At 51.1% G+C, this 27,402-nt stretch overlaps 1 protein-coding gene across 3 annotated transcripts in view; it reads left to right on the top strand.

The window, feature by feature from the left end:
* CAPZB (capping actin protein of muscle Z-line subunit beta) overlaps window positions 1-27,402 on the top strand; it is a 127,419-nt gene that overhangs the window by 1,704 nt on the left and 98,313 nt on the right. The window lies entirely within an intron of this gene.

The following is a 27,402-nucleotide window of genomic DNA, read 5'->3' as shown; positions in this document are numbered from 1 at the left end:
AGCTCAGGCCATCCACCTGCTTTTCCTGCCCAGTGCTGGCAGGGGCTTGCATGTGAACTTTGGGCCCCAAAGTGTTTTGAGGATCTCAGTTTCTTGTTTAATGAAGTGATGTGGCTGCTGAACCAGGATGACTAATTAAGAGTGGCTAAGTTTTTTCTTGCTGCCTTCCTGTATATTGATTAAAATTGTGGCTTATTGAATGCTATTTTAATAGCCATTTTTAATGCTATTGGACTTCTCCATTTATGTTGCCCAAAGGTGGCCCCACCCCAGGCGTGGGTGGGGAAGTACTCCAGGACAGGTTTGGGTGAGGACGGTGAAAGTGGAGTGAGGTTTTATAAATTTGCCGTCAGGTCAGAAGCCGGGGAATGTGGATCCAGAGGCCAGGTGGGGCTACTTAGGGCAGCATATCTGGCAGGGAGGGGCATCTTGGCTTAGCCCCGATTCTCCCAAGGTAGTTGGAAATGCCCATCATGAGCCAGGAGGAGCACAGTGACATGGGATGCTTCTCACGAGTCCTGTATTGGGGTTTTATTTGGACAGTCTGAAAACTGTGGAAGGGATGGAGGAAAAGGGCAAATATTTCTTGAGAACTGCTCGGTGCCTTGTCCTGTGCGGAGCAGTCGACCTGTATGAGCCTCTTGAACCCACACAGAGCCCTTGGAGGTAGTGGCTGTCCTCGTTCTACAGGTGAAGCTGCCGCCGCTCGGGCTGTGGAGTGACTTAACTCAGGGTGTTGCTCCGTCACTGAAAGCAGGCCCAGCAGGCTCTAACCTCCATCCTCCCCATTGTCCCAGGCTGCTTCTGTGGCAGGAGATAGAAAGGACACTGTTTAGAAAACAGAATAATGGGATACTCAGGGATGGCAAGGGAGGACCAGGGTTTACTGACTCTTGCTTGTGTTCTGGGTCTTTTACATAAGAGACCCCTCCTAGCAGTGTGGTAGTCCGATGGTGGTGCGGGCATATCTGGCCCCGGGCCAGGGTGTGAGGCCCTCGAGGGCAAGGGGGGTTTCTTTTGTGCTTTCCATGCCTGCACCGCTGAGGCCTGGAACATCACCTGGCTCTGAAGGAAGTGGCATAGAGTGCTCTTTCAGGTTGTGTCTAAGGTTGGATTTTCATGCTCCTTCTCTCAGTAACTCGTTCTTAGTATCCTCCAGGCTTAGAAGTAATTTCTGACTGCGTATTGTCAAATTGATCCCTTACACGGACACTCTAATAATCCAGGCTAGACAGTTGGGCGAGGACACGAGTGGTGATGGGGTGTTGTGTAATAGGTAAATGAATTAAGGCCACTGCGTTTTTTATTTTCAGTAGATTTGATGGTAGAGAAGACAGCTAGCTCTCTATTAGCCATGGAGGGAAATAGCAGTTTGAGAATCTAAAGTGCATTGGACTTTGGAGTGAATTCCATGACTTTTGTTGGCGTCCGTTAAGTGCACAGGCAGAGATGTATTTGCATGCATTCCCTTAGCGGGAACAGTCCTACCTCTGTAAGCTCTTGACGGTTTCATAGCACTTTTCCTTACACAGCTGTAGCTTCTAACTCGGGAGTGATTGTTCTGACTTACCAGTTCTGATTCCAGGGCCAGCTGGTGGGGCTGCAGCAGTGAAAGGACAGGCAGGCCCCCTCAGGAGTTGTCCCTCCAGCTCACAGATGGTTTTGCCTGGCAGGAGCTGATAGAAGCCTGTCACATTGCTGCAAGGTGAAACAATGTAGCTGACGCTAATGTGTCTTGGCTGGGCTCCTGGTATGGACCCAGACCCCACATTATATACAGCCGTGTTCATTCAAACCCAACTGGCCTCCTTGGTGGAAGGCGTGCAGAGGGTAGCCAATAGTCAATAGCTTGAGATTGAGTGGATAAATCAGAGTTTGAAAGCAGATATTCCTATTTATAACTCGGAAGTCCAGTGCTGCTTTTACATTCCATGGGGGAGACCAGAGGACAGGTGACGAACAGCCCAGGGAGATGGGAGAGGGGCTAAGTACATAGACTGGAGACGCCCGCGTCCCAGGCTGGGAAATGCTTGCCAGTAGGCAAACACAGAGGCGCCTTGGGGCACCTGAAGCTATAGGACATCGTTAATTCTGTGTATAGTAAGTGCCTTTTCTGCACAGCTTTATGTGTTGAGGAGGCACTGATGAGCAAGACACGGGTCCATCCCTCACAGCTTACATTCTGGGGATGGGGGAATGTCACTTTACCTGAAACTGAAGAGGGAAGATCCTTGTTTGATATGAGGGCAAGCCATTTGCGTGAGACCTGGCAGATTTAAGAGAAAGTGGGGGCTTGTGCCTGGTTTCGCTCCCAGAGTGTGTGTCTGTTCTTCCCGCTGCTGTAACCGTGGAAGCAGATTGCCTGGCACACACACAACCCCCACCCCCCCCACCGCCGTTGGTTCCTCTGCACCCCAGCAGCCCTCCTGCCTGGAAGTGTGACCTTGTGTCGCCGCGGAAGTCCTGCCCTTCTGACCTGCGTAGCGGCCATTGATGGAGGAGCTCCTGATCCAGAAACTTGGCTCACATGATACCTCCCCCAGTTTACTTACATGGAACCTAAAGCTTGAGAGGTTGAGCAACCCGTGAGAGTGGCGTGCCTGGGCCTCGGAGCTGGGTCCCTCTGACTCCGGTGCTGGAGCTCACTGTGTCTCGAAAGCTGAGAGCAGAAGGGCCCGTAGCTCTCGAAGCAGATCCCGGCAGTGCGAGCGGGGAGTGCAAGGCCAGAGGCTGCAGACGTTAGGACCAGCTGCAGCAATGCCATTTCTAAACCTAAGCTTTCAGAGAGTCATGTTGCAGCTTGAGGAGGTGGAGGTGGATGTTTTTAGGGCACCAGCCATGTGCGTGAGCTGTGCTGGGGGCTTTAGCCCACTGCATCCGGGCCTCAGCCCCTCCAGGACAGCTCAGCCTTTGGTGGGAGGCAGCACAGGATAAGCATTTAGGACCAGGAGCCTGACTGCCTTGGGATGAGAACAGGACCTCCTCATAAGGCTTGTTTCGAGGATTAAATGAGACAGTAGGCCTCAAGTCCTTCCAGCAGCATCGGGCACGTAATTACATACATGCTCACTGTTACTATTCTCATCACCATATTACAGATGACGTTCAAAAGGGTACGTGGTGAGGCCCTCCGTGGCTGTGAAGTGAAGGAACTGGGTTTTCTGAGCCCAGAGATAGACCCCTGTTCGCCGCTTCTGACTGCCTGCTGGCGTTCACTTGGCTATGGGCTGTGTCTTGAAGAGCTTCTCTGATAGAGCCTGAGGCTCTACTTCCCCTGCAAAAAAGGCTCCCTGTGTGCAGGACATGGTGTGTTGTCACAGCCTGATGCTGCCTGTCTGCAGTTTGGATGCCTTGTCTGTGCCTGGTGGAGGCCTTTACGAGTCCTTGCCCTCTTTCCCGGACTGGGGACAGAGCATGTGAGCTCCAGGCAGCGGGGCCCTTGTCTGCCTGGTTCCCACTAACCGCCCCACACCTTGCACCGGTCGCCTGGGCTTGTAGGTGCTTGGTCATCGCCGAGTGAAGGGTGGAGAGAGCGGAGACCAGTTGCCCTTTGTTTGCTGCCTGCTCCGAGGAACGTGGGCTTTGGCGTTGGGCGCGTGTGGGTTGGAGTCCTGTGTCTGCCACTCTGCATGTGATCTGAAGTGGGGGTTCTCCTCTCTCGACTTCAGTTTCTTGATCTGTAGCATGAAGATAACATTTTATAGGGCTACTGGGAGAAAGATGGGAAAAATTGTAAGCACTTAATCCAATGCTTGGCACACAGTAGTTGGTAACTATGATTATTCTCTGTCTTATTCTGCATATAGGAGAGTAAGGGGCACCAATACAAGCCATAATCCCTGTCCTCTAATCAAGAAAGGGACACAGGATACATCCAAAAAGTTGAGTGCAGCAGAAGGACACAGTATAGAAAAGGCTTAAATAGCATGGGGAACTTGTCTGCTTGGCCTGCGTTCCACTTCCTCCAGGAAGCCCTGCGGACCACTTAAGCCCACAGGCAGTGGGTGGGGGCTGGGTGTGAAGTCCAAGCAGAAGGCTGGGGTGCAGTCAAGGAGAGGCCATTCTAGGCACTGCCTGGGACCAAAGCAAAGTTCAGGGGTACGGTCAGCCTTGTGCGTTTGGAGACCAGCCACAGAGTGGACAGAGCGGGTGCCTCAGTCCTGGGAGTGTATTGGGGAGCGCTGGAGCTGCTAAGCTCAGGAGTTTGCATTCGATCCGGGACAGTGTGGAGCCAGCTAAGCATGTGGCGGGGCAGGTAGAAATTGGAGGAGGCTGGCAGAGTTGTGGTATTTTAGGAAGCGTCATCAGGCCGTGGTGTGCACAGAGGCTCCAGGAGGTGAGAGATGGGTTGGAGGCATCCGCCAGTACCAGCCTGCAGGGTTAGGAGGGTCCCAGGCCCTGTGAGGCCATGGGTGTGAAAAGGAACACATGGTTGAAAAAGATAAAGTTAGGAAAGCAGAGTGAAATGCTGTGATTACCACCTCTGCGGCTGAGGGGCCACTTTTGCCCCCCCCCAGCTCTCTCGTTAGGTGACTCCTAACGTCCCCACCCACCCTCTTCTGATAGGGTGCTTTATCAATGATCTAACTGCTATTTCTGGTCAGTTTAAATCCTAGATAGTCGTGTCTGCAAAGCCTTGATATCCTATTAACATCCGAGCAGGGATTTTAGTGGTTAGCCCAGCCATCCTTCTGTGTCTGTGGGTGGCTCCCAGTTCTGCACGGCTTCCTGGCCTTAGGCTCAGGGCAAACAACGGCCTAAGACAGCCAGTCTGCTGAGGGTGGTGAGGGCCCAGTGAGGGCCCTGCATGGTGGCCCGAATAAATAGCAGGGGCTGGTTTTTATTGACCGCTTTTTAATACCCAAAGCAGCCCTGTGAGGCGGGTTCTCATCTCACCCTCATTACTCAGGCACAGGCCAGTGAGAACCCAGGCCAGCCTCGGCAGTCTGACCCTGGAGCCGGAGCTCTGGACCTTTGGCACTGCTGCCTATAGGTTTTTTTCCCATCCAGCCATTCATTCATTCCATGGATGCTCACAGAGCCACCAGACAGACCTAGTAGAGTATGAGTCTTACATGGAGGAGGTGGATGGATGCAGGGAAATCTTAGAGTCTGATGGCCTGGGGCCCAGGTGCAGACCCAGCTGGGTGAAGTCGAAGTCCACAACAGAAGGGCTTGAGCTTAAGGGAGCCACTTGCTTTCCCTTCTCTCTTCTCCCTCCTGGTCACATCCCAGCAGCATCTGGAGACTTATGGAAGGGAGCCTTCCTCTGCAACTTTCCTAGTGATAAGTCTCCAGTCCAGTAGCCCTGTTTCTTCCAAGACAGCAGCCCCAGTGGCTCCCATCAACCTGTCCCAGGGTGGGGTGAGCCTGTGTGTGGCAAGTGTAGATGGTGCCTGGCACTCTGTAAGTGCAGCCGGGATGTTGGCCGGACCTGCTTATTTGCGAATATGGACACTTGCTAGGTGGTGGCCCACCGAACCTCCCAGCCAGCCTGGAAGGCAGTGTAGCTCCCCCGTTCTGCTGAGAGCCCAAGAAGTCCCCTGCTAAAGGCTGGCAGTCTTGAGGGCTTTCAGTCTGGTGTTTTCTGGCCATGCGGGCCCGCAGTTGCCCCGGCTCAGTCCCTCAACGTCCCCACCCACCGCAGAAGGCTTCCTGCTCAGAGTTTGTTAATATTATCTGGGCTTACTGTTTCAGAGGTTTCTCTGAGATTCAGGCAGAGGATTCATTCATCATTTACCCTGGGATCATGACCCGAGCCGAAGGCAGAGGCTTTAACCCACTGAGCCACCCAGGCGCCCCCCCCAAGTTAAATATTTTTAATTTAAAATTTAAGATTGTGAAAAGATGCTTTTGCATGTACTTTCTGCTGGACTGAGTAACAAGCGGCCTCCTGGTGGAATTGTGAGTTTTCTGGTGGTACCAAATGCCCTCGTCCTCATCCATAGCTGTGATCAGTGGATGGAGGGTTTGGGGTTGGCTCGCTGTATCTGATGTTGCTACATAAGGTTCTCCGTGGTAAGGCTTTGGCCCTGAAGGGGTATGTCTGATTGCACAGGGATGGGCTACGTAACGAGTTTTTTTTGCTAAGAAACTGAAAGGGGGAGCTTTTATCCACCACACCTCCTGGTGAAAAGCCCGATTTTAGCCACTGTGGCCATTGAAGGAGCAACTCTAAAATTTCTCTCTGTCTCATCTCCGGCTTTGATATTTTTTTTTTAAGATTTTATTTTTATGTAATCTCTGTACCCAACCTGGGGCTTGTAATTACAACCCCAAGATCTGGAGTCGCATGCTCCACCGACTGATCTGGCTTTGTTTTTGTCAGTCCTTTTCTTTGCTGAACACAGCCTGTCTGCTTACCAACTGGCCCTCTCCCCGCCCCCACCTTGTAGTTACAGGGGCTGGATGGCACCACTGGGGGGCGCACACCCCTCCGCAGCAGGGCCCAAATTAGGGCCCTTTCTGTGCTTTGTTCTTGGAGAACGTCCAGGGCACTGTGTTTGCTTCCTTGCCTACCCCTCCTGCCATCTGGGGACCGCTGGTTGTCCTGAGATTTGAGTCCCCTGACTTGGTCTTCAAGAGTGCCCTTGTGCAGTGGGAATTGCAGGTGCCTGAGTTAGCAGTCTTCGTCCTTTACGTTACTGTTTCCTCCTGGGTTCTCCATGGGTCTGGAAGGTGCCTTCCTTCTCCCACTGTTTCTGCTGAATGCAGTCACGACCTTTAATTCCCTCAACCCAACCCTGTGATGGTGGTTTCCTCATTACACAGAGGAGGGAACGGAAGCTCGGAGAGGTTGAGGAGCTTGCCGAAAGGCCCCCTTAGCTGGTTAGCATCCCCCTGCCGGCCGGCCCCTCTCAGAAGTGCCTGCTTCCCGAATTCTGCTACCCCACCTGTCCTGCGCGGATCCACCAGGATGCTTATTTTAAAGCTGAGGAAGCAGAGGTCAAGAGGTTCACCTGCACGTCCAGCCGTGGTGGCTGAAGTCTGGGTTTAGACTGTAGAAGGTTTTGTTGGATCAGGCTGTTACAATGAAAGTGGCTGGATCTTTCTGAGCTGTGGCCTGTTTTTGCAAAGGGTGATATGTCTTAGCCGGCCATCAGAAGGGTCGTGTCTTGGTATTTTGGGTAGGGCAGTGGTTCTTTGTGCATATCCTAGTGATGGTGACAGCCTCCCACTGACGACTGTTGGTCGAACAGAACCTTGCAGGACCCCCTTGGCATTTTTCTGTGAAGCTCCGGCCCAGTCCGGGGTGCCACACGTGGTGGCAGGTTGCAGGGCCTCTGAGGGAAAAGTATAGCCGCCCATTTCAAAGGTCATTTGACCTTGAGCAGCGTCAATTGGTGACGCTCACAAAGACCCTCACAAAGTGCCCCCTCAGAGTGTGAATGTCATCGCGGTGTCCTGCTGTTCCTGGCACATGGGCCATTGCTCAGTAGGGTTTGTTGAATGAATGAATGTCTGTTAGGCCTTTAGTAAATGTGAGTGCCCCTCCCGCTTCCAAGTGTGAGACTTTCTGGCTGGGCGGAGTTGGTGTCAGTGTCACTTTAGGTAGAGGTGACAAGAATGGAAGGAGCTGGGCAAGGCCTGCCTCCAGGATGGGGTCAGGGCACCCTTCAGCTCTTCAGGCCGCCCTGGCGTTGAAGGTTTCTGGAGGCGCTGGCGGTGGTGGGATCAGGGCTTGGTGAGAGCGGTAGTCCTAGAGGCTCTGCCCTTCGCTGGTGGCTCTGCACGTGGTGCGCACCCAGCACTTGGTGCGGAGTCATGGGACTGGCCTGAGTTCCCGAGTGATCGCAGGCAGTCGGGGTTCCGCAAAGGGGTGGTGAAGGGCCAGGCGGGGAGCCCAAGTTCACATTCAAGCCTGCAGACTTGGGTGGCTTCCTTCTCCCTTCCTCAGTTTCCTTGTTGTGAAGCTGGACGCGGTGATGTTATTGTTATTAAGTCAGTAACGAGATGGTGGTGTTATCAGAGACGGGAGTCTTCACATGCTGTTGGAGTCGGAAGAGACCTCGAGGTGGAAACTCCCTTTGCTTGGAGTTGGAAGGAATTTAGACTTTGTGTCGTGGCTTATCTCGCAGGGAAGTGGTCCTTCTCCTGTAGCTCAGGGGAATCTCCTGTCGGTTGCCGGCCTTGCCCTGCTGCACCTGGCTATCCCCCGACACGTGTCTGAAAGGGCGCTTTGGTTCCAGGTTATAATAAGAGTCACTCTTCTGGAAAATGGCTTGAGTGGCCAACCCTGAAGTGCCAATCACATTTGGTATCCAGGCCTTGAGGGGAGCAGGGCGTGGTGCTAATCAGTGATGCCTGTCTTCCTACCCCCCTGTACCCCTGTACCCTGTACCTGAGCCATTTTCATCTCTGCTGGCCACGGCAGGGGTCCGTAGGTGCACCCAGCTTCTGCTAACCAGAGCTGCATTTGTGAGCTCGCTGTCACAAACGGGCGCGACTTCACTGCCTCAGGGGGGAGTGTCCTGAGGGCATGTGTGGGTTTGAAGGTAGAGTGTTGGGGTTTAGGGAGAAAGGAGGCAAAAATAAAAGAAAATGGGCAGAGAAAACACTCGTTGGAAGGCAGCCTGTTAAGGTATAGTGGAAGGAGACTCCTGGATCTGATTTCTTCTGTGGGTGCCCATGAACTGTGTGAGCTCGAACTAGTCACTTCATCTCTCTGAGCCTCAGCTTCCTGATCTGAAAAATGGACACACTAGCCGCCTCTTCACCAGCAGCTAGAGGGTTAAATAAGAACAGCGTGCATGAAGTGCTGTGGCTCAGGCCTCCTATGTGGGCATTTAATACAGGTTCATTACTCTCTGTAGGGACTTTATCATTCATCGTTACACCATACCGTGGGGAAGAGAATTGAGTTGAATCTAAAAATCCCTGTATTGGGGCGCCTGGGTGGCTCAGTGGGTTAAGGCCTCTGCCTTCGGCTCGGGTCATGATCCTGGGGTCCTGGGATCGAGCCCCACATCAGGCTCTCTGCTTGGCTGGGAGCCTGCTTCTCTCTCTCTCTCTCTGCCTACTTGTGATCTCTGTCTGTCAAATAAATAAAATCTTTAAAAAAATTAAAAAAAAAATCCCTGTATTGAGGAATACCATCATCTAAAAAGCAGGTGTAGAGGCACCTGGGTGGCTCAGTGGGTTAAAGCCTCTGCCTTCGGCTCAGGTCGTGGTCTCAGGGTCCTGGGATTGAGTCCTGCATTGGGCTCTCTGCTCAGGAGGGAGCCTGCTTCCTCCTCTCTCTCTGCCTGCCTCTCTGCCTACTTGTGATCTCTGTCTGTCAAATAAATAAATAAAATCTTCAAAAAAAAATTTAAAAAATAAAAATAAAAAGTAGATGTAATGATCACACTGAGGGGAAGCCCTGATTTTCTGGCTTCCAGGGGCCGTGCTCTTAGACTGGGCAGCCCTCCGCACATCAGCCTGGAGGATTTATCACACAGGGGTCTTGCACTGGGCCAGTCCGTGTGCTGAGCACTATGGATACCGTAGACATCTAATCATGTAATCTATACCATAGCCCCATTTTGATTGTGGCCCCCCAAAACGTTTTGCAGATGTGGAAATGGGGGCCTAAGAAGTTAAGAGGTGTCTTGTACAAGGTCACACAGCTAGTAAGGAGCGGAGGTGGCCTTTAAAGTCTGTCTTCTGGGGTGCCTGGGTGGCTCAGTCATTAAGCATCTGCCTTCGGCTCAGGTCATGATCCCAGATTCCTGGGATCGAGTCCCACATCGGGCTCCCTGCTCAGCTTCAGAGTCTGCTTCTCCCTCTGCCTCTGCTGTACGTGTGTGCATGCTCTCTCTCTCTCTCTCTCAAAAAATAAATAAGGATCTTTTAAAGAAAACAAAAACCAAAAACCCTCCATCTTCTGATTCCTGGTTCCAGTTGTCAGTACTCAGGGAAGGCTGGTCTGAGGATGAGGTTTTTATGTACAGAGGAAAGTATGTCGATAGTTCTAACCAGTGTTCTTCAGTGCTTTTGTACCTTTTGCAGCTCAAAGCAGACTGTGTGTTAGATGGCTGCCTCTGGTTCTGTTTTGATGACTTGAAGCGCATCTTAAGATGCTGCAAGAATGAGGGGCGCCCGGGTGGCTCAGTCAGCTAAATGTCTGCCTGCGGCTCAGGTCATGATCCTGTGGTCCTATGGTCGAGCCCTGTGTTGGACTCAGCAGGGAGTCTGCTTCTTCCTCTCCCTCTGCCCCTCCCGCTGCTCATGCTCTCTTTCTCTCAAATAAATAAAATCTTAAAAAAAAAAAAAAAGATGCTAAGGAATGAACTTGCAGTGGTTGTGGTTCTTCATTTAAAAGGGAGCCTTGTCTCCCCCCAAGTAACAACTAACCTGTAGTCACGGTTTGGAATCACTCTTGAGACCCTGAGCGCCCTGTAGTCTTTATTTCTGCCTGCCCTTTCTCCTCTGTTGTGTGCACATCCAGGTGGACTGAAATAATGGTGTTGGGGTTGTAATAGCTGTTACATCTATGTGACCACGCTAGCATTTGAATTCAGGACCGATGTACTCCATGCCCTCGCTGGGTTACACCTGCCGTGAGAGCCAGAGACGAGCAGAGACGCTGTAGTCGTCTGCCTACCTACAGAACCAGTGGAATTAGTCCAACCCAAGAGGTAAAACCAGTCGAAGATACTGGAAGAGATTCTTTTTTTTTTTTTTTTTTAAATTTTTTTTTTTTTTTTGACAGAGATCACAAGGAGGGGGGGGGGGGGGGGGGCGGGAAGCAGGCTTCCTGCTCAGCAGAGAGCCCGATGCGGGTTCGATCCCAGGACCCTGAGATCATGAGCTGAGCTGAAGGCAGAGGCTTTAACCCACTGAGCCACCCAGGCACCCCTCTGGAAGAGATTCTTGACAAGCAGAGAGCTGACAGTGCTAAGCTGTGGGTATCGGCACCTGTCTGCATCGTGGTTAGGGTCTCTGTAATCTCCGCTCGTGGAAGCCTCTATTCCTTTTCGTCTTATTAGAATGAGGTGATATGCCTGGAAAATGGGTCCCGTTTTCATGTTTTCTTAACGACCTTGATTTCTTCGTTCTTCCTTTAAATCACTTCCTCCAGAACGGATTATACAGCTGTTACATAGAATTCCCTTGTCCTTTTGCCTATCAGTAAAAACTGTAGGGGCACCTGGGTGTCTCAGTGGGTTAAGCCGCTGCCTTCGGCTCAGGTCATGATCTCAGAGTCCTGGGATCGAGTCCTGCATCAGGCTCTCTGCTCAGCAGGGAGCCTGCTTCCCCCGCCTCTCTCTCTGCCTGCCTCTCTGCCTACTTGTGATCTCTCTCTGTCAAATAAATAAATAAAATCTTTTTTTTTTTTTTTTAATAAATAAATAAAACTGCAAGGCTTTCTCCTCTCTTGGTCACAGCCTGTGTGGTTTCTGAGCTTGCTGAATTCCAGATGGAGGGCATGCAGGGGCATCCTGGGAATTTTCCCCAGGATCCTGCTTTTATTTTGATTCCACAGAATCTGTTTGGTACATATTGATTTTTGGGGAGGCATTTCTTGAAATAACAAGTGAGAAATGGTTGCCATGGTCCCCAGGGAAAGGCCCTCCCATCATGTGACTAATTGGCAGAACATGGACCCACAAATAGAGTGTTGGACCTCCATATGATGAGCTCAGAGTGCCTTGTGAGCCATTGAGTTAACTGATAAAATCCCAGGAATTGAATTCTGTAACATGCTGGAATCTGTCAGGAAAGGGAAGAAACAATTTCCAAGCCTCAGATGATGGGCTGTGTGTTGGAACAAGTACAAGCAGATTCTAAGTCAGCTGAAGCATTCTGTAGGCCCTCAGAGTCAATAAGGAAGGTACTAGCATCTGTCGCTACCTACTTTACTTAGCACTTAACATGCATTATCCTCTTTAGTGCCCAGATTTCTCCTAAGCATGGTATCCTGTGAATTTAGGACTTTGTGTAAATCATAATTACGGAGATTTAGAGACTTGATGTAAATTGCTAGTAAATGACAGAGCCAGATTTGAACCTGACTGTCTTGACTTGAAAGCCGTTGCACATAACCTCTGCCATCGTGGAATTTCGCTGCACACACAGGGCTTGAGGCTTGTCCAGATCCTACAGAAAATCACTAATGCAGTTGGGATGAGAGTCCTGTTTTCTGCTGCAAAAACTTCAGTGCGTTTGGAAACTCATCTTTGAACATGCTTTTCCAGTGATGTGTGCAAAGATCACACTTTCCAACGTGACATAGCTTCGTGGCAGTAGGGTCGACCAGCCCACCAAGCCCGCGCCCTTAGTTAAAGAAGAAATCTAGGGACAGCTCTGGACTAAAACCAGGGTCCCTTTGATTTTAGCTCCTGCTTTGTTGCCGTGTCTGTAAGGGACCATGATTGTAGCAGCCAGGCTCTGGGGAAAGCGGCTGTCCGCCAGTCGTTTGAAAAATGGCAGTAGAGCAGCATCATGGTATATAATATCAACCTAAAACCAGCCGTTACAATGTGATTGTCCAGACACCGGGGGGCTCAGTGGTTGGGTGTCTGACCCTGGATCTCAGGTCAGGTCTTGCTCTCTAGGTTGTGGGTTCGGGCACCACGTTGGGCTCCGTACTGGGTATGGAGCCTCCTTAAAAAAAAAAGAAAGAAAAGGAAAGGAAAAAGTGATAGTGTTGAGTAAAGCAAAGCACCGAATCGGTCTATTCTGTCGTAGCTCTCTAGGATGTTCACGTTAGAATTACCTACCTGCTCGGGGCTGTGAGGATTTGGTCAGTGACCGGTTTGCAGGCCCGCTACTGTCATTGCGGTGGATATTGACTCTTTACCTGGACACACACACACACAGATGTACGTTCTTCCCTCCTTAGAGTCACTTTCTTACACTATGTCCTCAGCAGTGGGTTGTGGGGCAAGGAGGATAAGCGTTTTTCTCCCCACACGTCCTTCCAGTCCCTTCACCCTCCCAGGTGCTGTCCTGACAGCCTCTAGCTCCAGGCTGCCCTCCCGGCCCTTGGAGCTGACCCGGCCTCCCTGCCTCGCCAGCTTCCATTCCTCAGCCTGGCTTCCTTTTCTGGCCAAGTGGAGAGAGATGCTTGCCTTCCCGCAGAAATGTCCTATTTAGGGTTAGCCTCCTTGGATTTTGCCACGTCCATCTCCATAGTAGATGTTAATTCATTTTTCTTTAAATTGCTTATTTTTTTTTAACCTGAAGTTATTTAGGAGGGAAACTGTGTCATTACCATAAGTGGAAAACCAGACCCGATGCCTCAAGTAGAAAGTATACATGGAAGTAGACTCCTCTAACTTCTGATGTAAGAGATGCTTATCTGTGGACCACTTAAAATTGATGGCGGCCAGAGTCTGGCTGCCTTCCGCCTCTGGGCCTCAGCTTGCAGCATCCCCCCCACCCCCTGCCTCCCTCCCTTCCAGTGTCCATCTGGCTTACCCTTCGGGGACTGGCTCGGCTGCTCAAGGCCACCAAGCCTTCTCTGACTACTCCAGCCCTCTACATCCTGTCTGTGTATCCATCCATCTGTGCAGAAGCTTAACAACGGTCTCTGCTCTCCCTGGAGGTAGGCGTCATTAAGGTCCCTTCCGTATCTATGTGGGGACAATTCAGAGAAGGGGACACCATCTGTCAGAAGAACCTCTTGGTGGAAGATAATCACTGTGTAAGGGGGTGTGTGCAGGTGCAGCAAAGAGGGTGTCTGGCAGAGGGGGGGGAGCACTGCAGGGGTCCCGGGGAGAGGCTTTTGCTGGAATCGAGATGAAAGGACTGATTTGCCAGGAGGACAAATGGTGGGGACGTGGTTGGCAGAGAGAACAGTGTGTGCGGGAGAGCGTGGCATGTCAAAGGAATTGGCAGTGATTTAGTTGTTGGAGCCAAAAGGGTAGGGGTGAGAGGGTTTGATGCCACCTGGTAAGGGTCACTTGTTAAGGGGCCTCTGATTTCACCCATGTCCATTTTTGTGCCCTCCCCATACCCTGACCTGACCTCTACAATGTGACCTTGCCCCATGAGTTTTACCAGTAGTCTTCCTGTCTTGAGTAGTGGTGGTTCATTGCCCATCCCCCTCCCCCATCATTATTTGCTGAGTGCCCCCTGTGCTCTATGTTAAGTCCTGGGGCACTTGGCCAAATGAGAGGGGGACCCTGTTTTCAAGAGCTCACAGCCTGGGGTGGGGAGACACATGGCCATCTAGTTGGGCGTGAACACCAATGGCAGGGGCCTTGGGAAGCTTCCTGACCCTGGTCAGGGAGCCCTCTGGAATGTGACAGGATTATTTTTTAAAGTTCTTAGTGTTTTTCCTTTTATTATAAAAGTACTGTGTTCATCATAGAAAAGTTGGGAAATACAGGAAGGAAGGGGAAAGTGGCCTCCCAGCAGCTCCGGGTAGCTTTTGGTGTTTCGCTTCAGTGTCTTTGTCTCTGCACAGTTTTTAAAGGGTTCTCATGGATTGCCTTCATACTTCTGTGGTTTTTATATGTCGTGCTGCTTTTCACAATAATTTTCTTGTTATAAAAAGGTCAGGAACGTTTTAGATGACTATTTCACCTGGGTCAGACTGTCATTTGCTTAACTGCCCCTCCCCCTGTTGTTGGATAAGTAGGGGTTAATTTTTCTTAATGTTGAGCTGCAGGGAGGGTCTTCCTACAGGGGTTTTTTTGGTCCTCCTTATCTGTTTATTACATGCTATGACTTTGTTCCTGTAGCTTTGTCTGGGATGTGAACTCCTTGCCTTGGGAGTATGAGCTCACCCTTCACATGTGATTGGGTTCTGAGGTGTGAACTCTCTCCTTTCACATGTGATTGTGTCCTGAGGTATAAGCTCTCTCCCTGCCTATGTGCTTGTGTCCTGAGGTATGAGCTGTCTTCCTACCTACATATGTACAGTCACCACGATAAGTGAATTAGCAAATCCTGAGCCACTGCTCCTAGGAGAGATGCAGGCTACAGTCCCTGGGATCCGCTGGTCACAACATTTTTGTCATCCGATTATTGCATAACCAGAAAGACAAATGCTGCATGGTATCACTTAAATGTGGAATCTAAACTGCTCAGAGTGAAACTTAAGAGAGTTGAACAGTGGTTGCCCGGGGCTGGGGCAGAGCAGAAGTAGAGTTTGGCGAAAGGGCACAAACTTTCAGCCACGAGAGGAATGAGGTCTGAGGATCCACTGTGAAACACAGAAGAAACCTCGTTTTCTGGGTGTTTCTGGTTAAGGGCACCTTTTGGTTCTTTCACGTTGCAGTCCTGCCCCGTCTGGACGAGGCCCCTCTAGCACACGCGTGTGCTCTGTAGCACACTCACATGCTCTGTAGCACACTCGGCCTTGTGTTTAGGAGCGCTGGACAGAAGCAGGCTTGGGCGCCATTTTCTGACCGCAGACCCAGCAGAGAGGCGTGTGGGGAGGGGGGCGCTGAGGGGACCACGGTGCAACAGCTGAGTCCGGGAGCAGAGCGGCTGCCTTGTTCTGCCTCCCATGGCGCGCGTCGGGCAGTTCAGAGTCGTCCTTCTGCGTGCGACGGGGGGGCCGCCCGTGTCCACTGGGGAGTTACAAATAACATTTCAGGGAGCAGGTGAATTTGCAGACGTGGAATCTGCAGATCGCGAGAACCAGCTGTGCACACAAGGTGCCGAGCGGGTGTAGTATGTGGCCACGTCGTGTCTGCCTGGCAACATGGAGGTAGTCACAGTGATGACGATTGATTTTTTTTTTTTTTAATTTTTTAAAATTCATTTAACCAGCTTGTAGTACACGACTAGTTTCAGATGTAGTGTTCAGTGACTCATCAGTTGCGTGTAACACCCAGTGCTGGTCACACCGCGTGCCCTCCTCCTTGCCCATCCCCCAGTTACCCATCCCCTCACCCCCCTCCTCTCCAGCCACCCTCAGATTGTTTCCTGGAGTCCAGAGTCTCTCATGGTTTGTCTCCCTCTCTGATTTCTTCCCTTCGGTTTTCCCTCCCTTCTGCTACGAGCTTCTGCGCTGTGTATTATATCCCACATGAATGGGACCATAGAATAAAGTGACGATGTTTTAAAAACAGGATTTTAGGGTTGCCTGGGTGGTGTGGTTGGTTAAGTGTCAGGTTTTGGCTCAGGTCATGATCTCAGGGACATGAGATCGAGCCCTGCACTGGGCTCCGAGCTCAGTAAGATGTCGGCTGGGATTCTCTCTCCCTGCCCCTCTGCCCCTCCCCACTGCACTCAGGCACGCACTGTTGCTGTCTCTAAAATGAGAAAAATAAAATATAAGATTGTAATAGAATTCTTCCACAAATTTTGGAATTATTGTTGTTGTTGTTGTTGGGAGGGGAGTCGTGGGGGAAGCATACCCCCTGCAAGAATTAAGAGAGCTGGTTTCCTAGTAATGAGTGACTCTCAGAGTCCGAGGACACTTGAGCGCCTCGTTGGGGGTTCTGCCTTTCAGATCAAGTCTGACTCCAGTGTGATCATAATACCCTTTGTGTCCCTGGGGATTTTATTTATTTATCTATCTATCTATCTATCTATCTATTTATTTTTAAAAAGATTTTATTTATATGACAGAGATAACAACTAGAGAGAGAGAGAGAGAAGGGGAAGCAGGCTCCCCGCTGAGCAGAGAGCCCGATGCAGGGCTCTATCTCAGGACTCTGAGATCATGACTTGAGCCAAAGGCAGGGGCTTAACCCACTGAGCCACCCAGGCGCCCCTCCTTGGGAATTTTAGATGAGCGGCCCACTCCTAGGGCCTTGAGGGGTGGGTGGGTGTGACTCTGGAGAGCCTTGCTGCCCCAGTGTCTTCCAGCCACACATCCAGCCTCCGGCGCTGGTGTGGAAGGAGGGGGGAGCATAATGAGGTATTTTGTGAACCCAAATTATACTTTCAACCAGAACAGCCCTGGGCTCTTAGCAACTGGGAGGCTCTGAGGGGGACTTCCGGCCCGCCCCCAGGAGTTTAATGGAACCAGGCATTAGAAAAGAAAGGAGAATCTGATTGTGACATCTGCATCCCTGAGGCAAGAGACCGGGATTGAACACTCTCTGCTCAAGTATCAGGGCCGGGCCGGGTGAAGCTACCTTGGCAGCCGTGTTGGGGCTGTAGTACTGTCGGCTTGGGCTGGGAGAGCTTGGGAGTGGGGAGTGTGGGGCATGGACGCCCTCACGGCCAGCAGTCACTCCCTTTGTAAGGGCTGAGCTACCCCCGGGGCTTCACACCTCTGTTCCTCTCACTCTTTCACGTTTTCCTCTGGGTTCTTGCTTCGGCCTGCTGCCAGGATGAGCCCAGGGTCGTGTCGGTTGGGTGTCCCTACTTGGCCATCTGCCAGCACGCAGTACCATATTTCTGTGCTACCTTGATCATTATTTATTTAATATTTTTCTTTAAATTGGCTCGAGCCTAACACCTCAGTCTACTTTCGCCTCTTTCTAAGCAGAAACATCTGTAAGATCACGTTTGAGGTGCTATTTACATTTTTTCTGTATGTGTTATAAATTGGTGAGCACAGGACCCCATTTGTCTATACCCCTCTAAAACCTCTCTCAGACCCCAGGGATCTGCAGAGCACGTGGGAAATGGTGCAGGGGCAGAGGGCACCGTTCCAGGACGGTGGAGCCCTGAGTACAGGCCTCGTCTTGGCCCCCGATGGGCTGTATGATCTCTGGCAGGAATTTTCTTTCCTGCTCCTTCTTCATATTGGACCGATGAGCACCAGGGTCCCTCCAGGCTTAAGAAATCCAGGCTGTGCCTTCTAGTAGTACCTCTCATCTTCCAGCTCCTCAGACCAGGGCTCAGGATTCTGACCTGGATCTGTCATTCATTTACTCAGAGAAGTAGAGATTTAAGATTACTGCAGCTCAGGAACATTTGTCTTCCCTCGTGCTTCTCATTTTTATTTGGGTTTCAGCCCTCATGGTTTGTTAACCAAGGAAGCGGCTTGGTCTGGTGCAAAGAATAAGGCCTTGGGGCCTGGTGGCATCCTGAACCACCCTTCCATCCTTCTGGCCTCCCTCTCGAACGTGGGAGTGGGTGGCCCCCATGGCAGGCCTGTCACACTGAGAAGGAGGCCAGGAGCGCAGATCTCTGTGGTGTGTGACTTGCTGCGTGGTCACTGTCACCTCTGGCCCAGGAACAGAGTTGTTCTCGGACACAGATGTCAAGGCCGGTTCCTGGACCAGACAGCCTGGGTTTCTGTCCTTGCCCCTCCATTTTCAGCAGCGTAGCTTTGCGTGTCATTTAACCATGGGGCTGCTGCCCCATCATAGTGTCTGTTGGAGGGTACACGAGTTGAAACAGGTTAACATGCCCAGTGTTGGCACCTGGCATGTGGTAAGGGCTCCAGGCATGCTGTCGCTGGCCTTGGGGCTATTAACGAGTGACACGAGTCAGGTGAGTAGCAGCACCTGGGGTACAGTAAGCGCTCAGTAAATGGTCATCATTGTTTTTCTACTAGCACAGTGGCTGGGGGGCTGGGACAGGCACTGCTGACCTGTGTGGGGAGAGGAGATGATGATTTTCTACGTTTGACTCTCCACTCCCCTGCCCCTTTAAGGTTTCGTGCCTGTAGCTCACCAACAGGAACCCGTTCTTGGAACCAGCCATGGATCGATCACCCTGCCCCAGCAGAGCCAGTGCCCAGAGCTCTCTTTTGAGTCCGATGTTGAAAAAGTTGTAACTCAGCTTTGGAACGGCAATACAATCTCAAGATTAAAAATAAAAATCCTTGCGTACGGTACTGTGTAATGAACAGTCTCCCTCCTGTCCTTGCCCTCATGGACCCATCTCCCCCAGTTTGCCTCTCCTTCCCCAAGTCCAGGATCCCACACTGGTAATATTTCCAAGTCTCTTTGTTTGGTTGCATTTATCAAGGCATTATTTCCATGCACTGAAACTCACCAGTTTGAAGTGTACAGTTTAATGAGTTTTGGTAATAGTAATGGAGCCACCACCGCAGTTAAGTTGTAGGATAGTTTCCTCTGCCTAAAAAGTCTCCTGTGCCCCTTTGCCTCTCTCCTATTGTCCCTACCCCATCCCTGGACAACCACTGGTCTGTTATGTCACACTGGTTTTGTCTTTCCTGTAAATTCATAGAACAGAATCACCATACATTGTCTTTTTTTTTTTTTTTTTTTTTTAAGATTTTATTTATTGGGGGCGCCTGGGTGGCTCAGTTGGTTAAGTGTCTACCTTCAGCTCAGGTTATGATCTCAGGGTCCTGGGATCAAGCCCCAAGTCAGGCTCCCTTCTGGGTGGGGAGCCTGCTTCTCTGTCTCCCTCTGCCCCACTCACCCTTGTGTGCATTCTCTCTCTCAAAACCCTTTTTTTAAAAAGTCTTAAAAATATTTATTTATTTGACAGATAGATAGCACAAGCTGGGGGAGCAGCAGGGAGAGGGAGAGGGAGAAGCAGGCTCCCCACAGAGCAGGGAGCCTGATGCAGAACTCAATCCCAGGACCCTGAGATCATGACCTGAGCTGAAGGCAGACGCTTAACCCACTGGGCTACCCAGGTGCCCCAGTACATTGTCTTTTGTATTTGACTTCTTTCACTTAGCAGGATTGTTTGAGATCCGCCAGCGTTGTTGCAAGTGTTGAGATTTTGTTCCTTTTTCTTGCTGGGTAAGATTCTGTCGTATTCCACGGTGCGGGTATATCGTTGTTTGTCCATTTACCAGTCCCTGAACATCAGAGTTGCTTCCAGGTTTTGGATGTTATGAATGATTCTGCTGTAAATCTTCATGGGTAAGTTTTTGTGTAGACGTGTTTCTTTTCTTAACTCATTTCTTTAGGCGTTAACACACAAATACAAGTCAGTTCTTTACCCCTCCCTGTTTATAAATATAAAGGTGGAGTGTTATTAAAATGTTCCTACACTCTGGGTTGTGTTTGTTTTTGTTTTAAAAGGGCCTCCCTCCCACATGGAAGGCTTAGATGAATCTTTAATTTGGTCACATGTCCTAGCATCCCAGGAGCTAAGGGTGCCAAGTGGCCTTCCTAGCTCCTGGAGGGGCTGCCAGCGTGCTGGGACCCCAGAGAAGGTGGTGGAGGTGGGCAAAGCTGCAAAGGGGGTCGCTCTTTAGGTCTTATTCCATGTTGCATGTCGCCCTCTGGGTCTTACTCCACTCTTGCTCGGTGGGCCATTCAAAGGGGCCATTGGGAGGCTGTGCTGGGCTTAGGCGGGGTCGGATGTGTATTTTGGCATTAGAATTAAATTGTAAAAGAAATCAGCTTGTGCACTGAGTATGTCTTGTTGCAAGACCATAGGAACTTAGCAGAGGCAAACTACTGGGCTTCTGATGGTCCTTCTATGTAAGTGAGCCTTGGTGAGTGGACCACTGGCCTGTTTAGAAGCATGTTCAGTTTACTGATGTGGGTGGAGGACACTGGTGCAAGTTATGTATTTGCTCAGAACACAGGTAATTACACTGCTATTTACTTCTACCTGTCGCTAGTCCTGGTGGCCTTCTAGATCCCATCACTCCCCCAGTGATACATTGTTTGCAACTTCCTGACGGAGATTAATCTTGTTAAGAATATGCAAATTTGCATTAAAAAAAAAAAAAAGGCTGATGAGGTCTTTTTCTGATCTTCTGGTAGTGCTGTTACCAGGCAGTTGGATTTGGGAAACCGGATCACTGTGAAAGAAATTAAAACAGTGTTTAAGGATGCCTTCTGTCCTCTGCAGCTGTGCCGTCCACTGGAACTTTCCATGATGCTGGAATTGTTCTATATCTGTGCAGTCCAGCAGCCACCAGACGCATGTGGCTCTTGAGCACTTCACATGTGTCTAGTGTGATTGAGGAGCCAAATATTTAGTTTTATTTAATTTTTTTGTGAACTTAAATAACCAGGTGTGGCTAGTGGCTGTGGTGTCGGGCAGTGCAGGTCCAGGCGAAGGTTGACGTCCCCTGAGACATTCTCTTTAACTTAAAACATCATTCTAGATTGTAGCCGAAGGGCATGCCATTAAATGATTTAAGTGATTTTGGAGCAGATTGGGTGAATATGTTGTTTCATTCTCAGTGCTACCGTCTGTGCGCACAGCACCTTCGTGGGCGCCCTCCGTTGCTACGGCACTGAGCTGGGTGCTGGGCTGGGCAGTCCGACGTTACCCGGCTCAGCTGACCTTCCTGGGGTCTGGTTCCCTCTGTACTGAGGGTGTCGGACCAGATGGACCAGACTGTATGATTTTATCCTGGATGGCAATAGCGCTTATTTATTGCACAGGCATGTGTGCTGGGCATGGGATTCTAGACATTAAATAAATGCGTTATCTCATTTAAATGGAATGATTTAATCTTTGTCCCAAGGAGGCTAGTTCCTATGAAGCTCTCCTGGTTTCACAGATACGAACGCAGAGGCTCGGCGAAGTCGTTTACCTGGAGCTGGGACGCCCGTTCACATATCCACTCAGATCTGCCTGGTCCTAAGCTCCTTTTCAGTGAAAGCTTTATTTATGCAATGGCTGTGTTAAAATAGATCTGTTTTCTTAAAACACTTAAAACTTTTTTTAAAAGGCTTGTTTTAAGTAAAAGTTCAATCGTGTTTTTTAAGAGCGCGGCTTTCCAGCAGTGCTGCAGGTGGGGTGGGTGGCTGTGAGGGTTAGGAGTGAGGCGAGCAGGTGGTATGGGTGGAGGCCAGCTCGGCAGGCCTGTGTCCCACTCCACGCACGTCTGGGAAAGGCTGGCTTTGAACACACTCCCACTGGGATGCTCAGCTCAAGTCAGGCGAAGCTCAGCCTCCACCAGGAGCTCCAGGAGTGGCAGTGGGCGTGAGGGTGGGGAGGGGAGAGGCGGAGCTTGGTCCTGAAACAGCCCTTGCTGCGGTCCATGTCCCCGTCGTGTGTCACAGAGACCCGTGGCGGATGGCAGGGCTTGTTGTTTTGGACTCAAAGGTTGACTGCCCGTCTGCTTCCTGGCTGGTCAGCCTTGTGCAAGTCACTCTGCTTCTCCAAGCCTGTGAGCTTTCACCCCCACACCCACCAGCAGTCCCTCTGGAGGCTCTCCTGGGAACCCCAGTGTCCTGGGTGCAGAGGAGGCCGTGGTGGATGAAGCTGGTGTTCTGTGCAGTGCGGGCTCTCCCACGCATCCTTGAAACAGGAGCGCTGGTCTCTGTGAACTGCCTCGTGGCGTTTTAGAGAGTAAGTGAGACCCGACCGACAGCTCCTGGTGCCCTTCCCTGGAGACGACCGGCTTTTCTCGAGGCGCATTGGCTGCCTGCAGACGGCCCTAGCAGCTGTCCCGAAGGGCCAGAACACCATCCAGCTAGTCAGAGGGGGCGGGTGACATCGGGGAGGCCCCTAGCGCCGTGCTGGGCCCGGGGCGGCCTTCCAGCATGTGCTGTGGCTTTCTCCTAACACCTTTTTCCCTTTTTTGGAGAAAGAAATTCTCCCATGTGGGAACTCGGAAGTAGAGGCTGGGAGTTTGAGCCACGAGTGGTAGGAAGTTTCAAAAAGAAGTAAATCAAAGCAGATCTCTCATTGTCTTTTTCGTTTGTTTTGTTTTGTTTTTAAGTACCTTATTTATTTACTTGACAGAGATCACAAGTAGGCAGAGGGGCAGGCAGAGAGAGAGAGGAGGAAGCAGGCTCCCCGCTGAGCAGAGAGCCTGATGCGGGGCTCGATCCCAGGACCCTGAGACCATGACCTGAGCCGAAGGCAGAGGCTTTAACCCACTGAGCCACCCAGGTGCCCCCATTGTCTTTTTTTAAAAATACTTTGATTTTCTATTTTTCTCACTATGAAAGTAATACTCTATTTAAACATAGAAATGTGTGACGAGGAGAAGGGAACCATCCCTGAGTTCCACCCTCCGAGAGTGCCAGGAGCCTGGTGTACGTGTCTGTGTAGGTATTTTCTGCGTGCGCGCTTAAACCTCTTCGAAAAATTGCTCCACCTCTGCAGATGGCTCCTCAGTCTCCCTGTCTGTCAGATCCTGTTTTCTGGGCACGAGGGATCCGGGTACTTCACTGAATAGCCTTGGTCTTGTCCCGAGGCCAGGAAGGGGGAGTAACCATGCTCTGAGACACTGGCCTGAAATGTGGATCCTGGGTGCAGCGGGAGGCCTGCTGAAGGCTGGGCAGAAGTAGGGGAGCCCAGCAGGTATACCCCATCCCCTCACCCTGACACCCACTCACACACCCTTGTACAGAAAGCCGCAGCGCTTGACCTTGCGTCCTGGCTTTTTCTGACCCAGTGGAGGCTTTCTGCCCTTTGAACTTAGAGCTTAGAAGTGCCATCTCCACATCGTGGCAGGTGGAAAGCCTGCCTGCAGCTTTCAGAATTGGGTTTAAAGATGGTGAAATTGATGTTCTTTGGCTGTTTTCTTTTTTCTTTTCTTTATTCATTTTTAAAGATTTTATTTATTCACAAGTAAGCAGAGAGGCAGGCAGAGAGAAAGGAGGATACAGGCTCCTTTCTGAGCAGAGAGCCCAATCCCAGCAGAAAGCGGGGCTCGATCCCAGGACCCTGAGACCACAACCTGAGCCGAAGGCAGAGGCTTAACCCACTGAGCCACCCAGGCGCCCCCATTGGCTGTTTTCTCTATCTGCTGTTGCGCGTCCCCCTTGAAGGATCTCTCCACGTGTTTGGATTACAGCACTGTACAGATAGGCTTTCAGCCCCATCAGCTTGCTGGCGCACCTGGGAGTGTTTCTTTACATTAAGACGGAGTGGTGGCATAGAATAAGGACAGATGCTGTGAATGCCTGGAGTTATTAAAACTTAATTATAAAGCTATTAAGCTGAACCATATGAAATTGCCATCTTTGTGGGCTGACAGTGATTGGCTATTGGCAGTTTCATGTGGTTCAGTCTCGGAAAGTTTCACTGTGAGAAGTTTGGATCGTAGAAGGAATAATCACTTGTTAACAGACTTTAAAAGTGATTATTAACAAGTCCTTTCATTTCTCTTATGTGTGTCGGTTTGGACTAGTGCTGGTCACAGGCCACATGTGGTCTTTCGTCTTCCTTTTTTACAGATTATTATGACCAGACTGTGAGCTTCTCCCCTCCTCCCATCTGTTAGAACAGCCCAAAGCCAGAGCACGGATGCCGCCGGACACTGGCGAGGACATGGAGCCTCAGGAGCTTGCTGGTGCGAATGCAAATGGTACAGCCCTTTGAAGGCGTGCAGTGGGTTTTTATAAAATTAAACACGCATTCCAGCAACGGCTCTCCTTGGTATTTACCCAGAAGAGTTGAAAAATTAGGTCCACACAGAAACCTGCGCGTGGGGGTTCAGAGCAGCTTTCATTCATGATTGCTGAAACTTAGAAGCCACAAGATGTCCCTCAGAAGGTGAGCGGGTGCACAGACTGTGGACCATCCCAACGGGACAGTATTCAGCACTAAAGAGAAAGAAGCCGTCGAGCCAGGAACAGACAGGGGAGCCCTACAAGGCACGTGTTCCTGGGAGAAGCCAGTCTGAAGAGGCCATGTTCTGCGTGATTCCAACAGTGGGACCTTCTGGAAAAGGTGCCCGGTAGAGACAGGAAAAACGCCAGTGGTTGTCAGGAGTTGGGGGAGAGGAAGGGCCGAGGCAGGCGGAGCCCAGAGGCTTTGCAGGGCAGTGGAACGGCTCTGTGTGGCGGATGCCTGGTGGTGAACTGCGGACTCGGGGTGAACTCGGTGCAGGTTTATCACGTAGAACCAGCGCGCCGCTCTGCTGGGGGTGTTGGTAAGGGAGAGGCTGTGCGTGAGATAGGTGGGAAATCCTGCCTTTGTTCAGTTTCGCTGCGACTCGAAAACTGCTCTAAAAAGTAAAGTGCTTTAAAAATAACTTCGATCACCAAAGACTTTTCCCCCGAGAGCACGAAGTCTTCACAGCCATCCTTCCTTAATGGCTCCTTAGAGCAGAGCAGATGGGCGTGTCCCTCATCTCCCCAATGTTCATCTGTAGGTTGCTTCGTTTTCTGCTTTCTGAACAGTGTTACCGCGACTGGTCCCTTCTGCAGTTTTCCTTGGGTTTGGATTTCTTGTGTAGGATGGCCCCCCAGGGGTAATACTCGTGTATCCCGAGTGGGAACACTTTCTCAGCCCCTGACAGATACTGCCAGGTTGTCTTCCCAAGGGGTCAGCCGAGTCATGATACCACCAATAGCATGAGGGTCCCTGTATTGCATCCTTGCCAGCCTTGGGTGTTTTTGTCCTTAAATTTCTGATTTCATAAGCAATGAATCGTACCTTATTTTCCATCTGTTGCTTAGCGGGGTTGACTGTGTTTGCTCGTGGTGCACGCAGTGTCCCCTCTCCGCACCGGTGAGGCATTGTGTCTACATGCTCCTACCGGATTAGAGAATTCTCGGTAAGCAGTAGTGTCGAACCAGAGCTCCCCGAGTGCACACGGTGGATTACACGGTGCCCTCCGAGCCGGCCTCTGAGCCATTGTTGGGGGAATTAGAGGTGCCTAATTAGTGCGGATCAAGCTGGAAGCAAGCACTGCCGGCCTTGTCTGCAGTCCCTGGGGCCTGGTGGCGGTTCCAGTGGCATCTTCCACCTTCAGCTGTTCTGTGAACTCAGCTGAAATTTGATGACATTACAGTATGGCTAAGGGACCTAATTAGCTGGAAACCTCAGGAAATTCGAAAATTAAAGAGTCCATTAATCCCAAGGCCCCTGCTTTGGTGAAGGGCTCCAATTCCCCTTTGGTTTGCTTGATTTTCCTGCTGTGCTTTAGCTCCAACAAGCCTTGGATAGAGTGACAGCCTTTCTGCTGGAACTTCCTGCCTTTCTGGGGTTAAATGGGACCCTTTAAACCTCCCCTCTTCCCTCCCCACATCCACTGAGCTAATCTCCAAGTAATAGTCTGGAATGCTGCTCATTGTTCCATCTCCTGGATGGAAATCCTCCCGAGCACCCAGTTAAGGTGAGTGTAATGACCCTCATTAGTGCCTCCCACCCTCCTGTGACCTGGGGGAGCAGAGATGAGCTGTGCAGTGGTGTCCCTTGCCCAAGTTGTGTCTGAGACTGAGCACCCCATTCCTTTTCCCTTTGAGATGTTGGTGGTTTTGTGTTGTGTTTTAGATTCCTGTGCTCTGAGCAATTCTGTGTTTGCAGTAGACTGCCCCTTCCCAGGTCGCCATGTGGGCAGCCGAGGGAGATGCTCTAAGGACGTCGGGTGGTTGGATGGGCTGATGCTTGGCCAGGCTGGGCCTGGAAGCTGGCACAGCCTTTCTGTGCAGTGCAGTCGTGGCCGGCAGTGGGTGGGGGTCTGCCCTGGATATATATAGCCAGGGCAATTTATATATCAACTAAGGGCACCTTCGTTCAGAGGAACTGAGGACTGGGATCTTGAGGCTGGTGTTGTTGGAAAGAAGTGCTGTATGACAGCCTCTTCATGGAACGTGTGTGTGTGCGCGTGTGTGTGTGTTTGTACACACATGTACGGTGTTAGCCTCCTACAGAATGCCTGATCCTGCTTTGGATTCGCAGCTGACCCTCCTCTGAGAGGTTTTATCAATATTCAGAGATGCTTTTTCATTTATTTCTCGAAGCTCTTCTCTCTCCAACTTGTTGCATTTACCGTGGTAGCAGGCTCTTAAAGTTATGAGCCTTTCATTTACGAACCCTAGAAAATGCAGGAAATTGATCTATATTTTTCTCATGCGAGCAGTCTGCTCTGAGACTGTGCTCTCTTCAGGACTTGGAGAGAAAGAATCTGGTAGCCTCTGTCGTGCTGGACGAGACCATGTCCCTGGACCTCGGAGGCAGCCGGCCCGTTTGGAAGGCCTCAAGATGAGCCGTGTATTTGGGCATCTGGGCTGTTTTCTCTTTCTCTAGCTCCTCGGCGACTTATCCAGAGCAGGATTGCAAATCCAAAGGCCTACCGTGGCAAGTGGGTGATAGGAGTGTCCTGGCCAGGCTGAAGAGACCAAGGACATGGCAGGGCCATGACACACAGGAGGGCACATGCTGCAGGTGTCCTGCTTGTAGTAGTAGCCAGCCGGCGTAGCAAGGATAAGCCACACATCAACAAACAGCGGTCCCAGCCTGACATGGCCAGCGGGGTCAGGGAGGGCTTCCTGCTGGTCTGGACTCCCATTACCTGCTGGGCAGACCTGTCAGTAGGCACACAGAGGTGCTCGGAAATCGGCCTCTTTCTGATAATAAAGTTCATTGAGTTAGATCATAGAAAGGGAAGCAGACTGTCACCAAAGTCTCGGATCCATGAGCCCTTGGGGGCACTTTTGGCTGCTACTGGGGGCTTTAGCCACACTCCCCTCTCCTTAGCTGGGATTCAGCACAGCTCTGGCTTCGGCCATTTCTTAGATGCCCCCTGTTTCCTCTGCCCCCAGGTAGCCCTGCCTGCTCGCTGCTCAGGAGGTGGGGGTCGCCTCTGCGGCTCCGTCCCTCGGTGCCCCAGGTCACTGGCCCGTGGGGCTCGGCTGGGCGGCCCCTGTGGGCCCTGGGCTTCCTGGCGGCTTGGTCTGCAGTTCAGCTTCCTCTTCGGGCCAGTTCCGT

Source organism: Lontra canadensis, unplaced genomic scaffold (genome assembly GCF_010015895.1).
Source record: "Lontra canadensis isolate GAN:19392208 unplaced genomic scaffold, GSC_riverotter_1.0 scaffold25, whole genome shotgun sequence".
NCBI classification, from domain to species: domain Eukaryota; kingdom Metazoa; phylum Chordata; class Mammalia; order Carnivora; family Mustelidae; genus Lontra; species Lontra canadensis.
This window is presented reverse-complemented; position numbering and strand designations above follow the sequence as displayed.